General features: G+C 34.7%; 2 pseudogenes; both read left to right on the top strand.

Moving 5' to 3' along the window:
- The first annotated feature begins 838 nt into the window (after window positions 1-838).
- On the top strand, window positions 839-1,570 carry LOC136043628 (enolase-like; annotated as a pseudogene).
- Window positions 1,571-1,613: 43 nt separating this feature from the next.
- On the top strand, window positions 1,614-2,401 carry LOC136043626 (phosphoglycerate kinase 1-like; annotated as a pseudogene).
- The last annotated feature ends 766 nt before the right edge of the window (window positions 2,402-3,167 follow it).

Genomic DNA, 3,167 nt, shown 5'->3' with positions numbered 1-3,167 from the left:
GATATACTCTAAAATTTATATTTTTATCATCCTAATATATATAAAACATCTGATATATTACATAGTGAAAGATTAAGAACACAATCAAAATCCTGGAATGAGATTTTAAACTAAATAAGAAAAAATATATATATATGTTAATAATTATTTGTTCAAAAAAAATTTTTTAGTAAACATTAATTACAGATAAGCAATGATGATCTTAACATTTTTGATGACCATGTGCATACATACCTATGCACAAGACGTCGTAAAACATGGAATAATATTCAAACATGAAAATTCACTTCTATCTAGTAGCAACGCTTGGAAAATATTTATGAAGCTAGACCCTAAACCATTCGAAACGTTGTTCCAACAAGTAATAAGACTGGAGAAAAATTCATATGACCTGAACGAATCAATTTTTCAATTCGTAAGATCGGACAAGGGGCTACAAGCAAGCAAAAGCACCAACAAGGAAAAAAAAGATACACCATCCCCTACTTACCCGAAACTCAAAACAAAGAAAATAGTTGACGACTCCCATGCAAAAAAGGCAGAAATTGATAAAGCCATTGGACTCAGAAAGGGCATAGAAAAAAGAAAAAAAATCAACTAATGAAAACCAAAACCCAGATACTAATAAAGAGACCCAAAATATAATTAAATCAATTGAGACCAAACTTAGACAGAGGAAATTCTATGAATGACCATATGCATTATTAAATGAATTGCCTACAGTATGGAATTTCTTCAAAGAACTATGTAGTAGATCAAAATCAGCTAACACAGCTGAGAAGAAACCAATAAAAAAAGAGATAAGTTTCTCTAAAATAAAACCAACAGAAGTTCAAGCATGAAATGTAACAGATATCCCTCTAAACACACAAGAAACCGCTCCACTTTGAACAACAAGGATGGTTTGTCCCTTATTGTAACTGTAATTGAAAAAGCTGGCTACACTGGTAAGGTTGAAATTGGAATGGATATTGCCGCCTTTGAGTTCTACCGAGAAGATAAATATGATTTAGACTGCAAAAACCCAAATTCTGACAAAACTGCCTGGCTGTCTGGACAAGAACTTGCTAACTTGTATCAAGAATTTATTAACATCAATTTTACATCAATTGAATCCCTGTTACATCAATTGAAGATCCATTTAACCAGGATGATTGGGATACATGGAGCAGTTTCACAGCTAATACTAACGTTCAAATTGTTGGTGACGACTTGACTGTAACCAATCCCATACGTATTCAGACTGGAATTGATAAGAAAGCATGCAACTGCCTCCTTTTGAAAATTAACCAAATTGGTTCGGTCACTGAATCCATTCAGGCTCATAAATTGGCAAAATTTAACGGATGGGGTACCATGGTATCACACAGATCAGGTGAAACTGAGGATTTGTTTATTGCTGATTTGGTTGTTGGGCTCAGCACAGGACAGATCAAAACTGGTGCTCCATGTTGCTCAGAGCGTCTCACAAAATACAATCAAATTCTTCGCATTGAAGAAGAGCTTGGGAGCAACGCTAAGTATGCTGGCAAAAACTTCCAACATCCACTTTAAATTGATGAAAATATTGTAAGATGTGATGAAGTGTCTGTATTATAATAAGATACGGTTAGGGTGCAAAGTAAGTTGTGCTTATGTCACACTTGGGCTGTCCTGATGGACTAAGAGAGCTTAAATACTCTTTGAAATCTGTGGCTGAATAACTCAAGAAGCTTCTTGGTATAGATGTCTAATTTTTGGAATATTGTGTTGGAGCTGAAATTTAAAAGGAATGTGCTAACACACCTCAGGCCTTTATGGTATTGATTGAAAACCTTTTTTTCCACGTAGAAGAAGAAGGGAAAGGAATTGATGCTTCAGGACAGAAAGTAAAAAGCCAGCCCACGATATTTTACAAAATTATGTGATTCCTTAAGAAGGCTGGGAGATGTTTATGTGAATGATGCCTTTGGCACAGCTCATAGAGCTTATAGCTAGCTCTATGATGGGAGATGGGTTTGACGTTCGAGCCTCAGAATTTTGTTGAAAAAAGAACTTCAATATTTTCCTAAAGCCCTTGAGAATTCAGACCGACCATTCCCTGCTATTTTTAGGAGGTGCTAAAGTTGCTGATAAAATAGAACTTATTGAGAGTCTTCTTGATAAAGTTGATGAAATGATTATTGGAGGTGGAATGGCATACATTTTCTTAAAAGTAATAAACAATATGGAAATTAGAAATTCTCTTTTTTATGCCGAAGTTGCTTATATTGTAGAAGAAATTGTTGCCAAAGCTAAAGAAAACAAAGTTGTCATTCATCTTCCAGTTGAATTCACAAAAGCTGACCAATTTGCTGAAGACGCTAATACAGGAAGTTTCGAAATTGCTGATATAATTCCATCTGGCTGGATGGGGTCTTGAAGGTTAGGTTAGGTTAGGTTACCAGGAGATGCCCCTCTTTGTAATGCTTAAGTATGAGTGCAAGTAAGATGTCTCAGTCTAATCTAGCTAATGTTCTTGTGATAATCTTTCACTAAATTATGTTTTGATGAGTATAAAATTCTCCTGTCTTGTTCTTTTTGTTAAAACTTTTTTAAGGCTAATTCTCTGTGATCTGACTCATTCTACCATCATCTTACCTTATTATATCAGATGTGTATTGATTCCGCAATAGCGCCACAGTCTTTTCATACTGGTATAGTTACTAATATACTAATAAAAAAGGTAAAAAATACAAACGATATCTCCAGTTATCGCTCGATATCAGTTTCTACCACGTTGAGTAAAGTGTTCAAACGTCTCATATTTTCAGAAATAGTTTTCAAGTGCTCGCTAGATTACCGTCAATTTGGTTGCCGTAGGTTCTTAAAAGAGTTATAGCTAAAGCAGAAAGTTCGTATTTGTCCCTATTTATATGCAGCGTAGACATATCATCGGCCTTTGACTCATTAACTCAAGCGCAAGTATTAACAAAGTTGTTGGAGTGTGGAGTTAACGCTTTCGTTGTAGCAAGTCTTGAATATTGGTTTGATAATTCTTTCATTAGAATTAAGTTAAATGGAGAAACTCTGTCACGACCAGTGAAAATTATAGGAGGTCTGAAACAAGGTTCATTACTTAGCCCTATACTGTTCAGTTTATTGACTTGGTCCGTAACTAAAGGTATTAATGGTTCCTTATAATTGAT

Source organism: Artemia franciscana, unplaced genomic scaffold (genome assembly GCF_032884065.1).
Source record: "Artemia franciscana unplaced genomic scaffold, ASM3288406v1 Scaffold_772, whole genome shotgun sequence".
NCBI classification, from domain to species: Eukaryota; Metazoa; Arthropoda; class Branchiopoda; order Anostraca; family Artemiidae; genus Artemia; species Artemia franciscana.
Note: the sequence above shows the minus strand (reverse complement) of the source record. Positions and strands in the feature narration are given on the sequence as shown.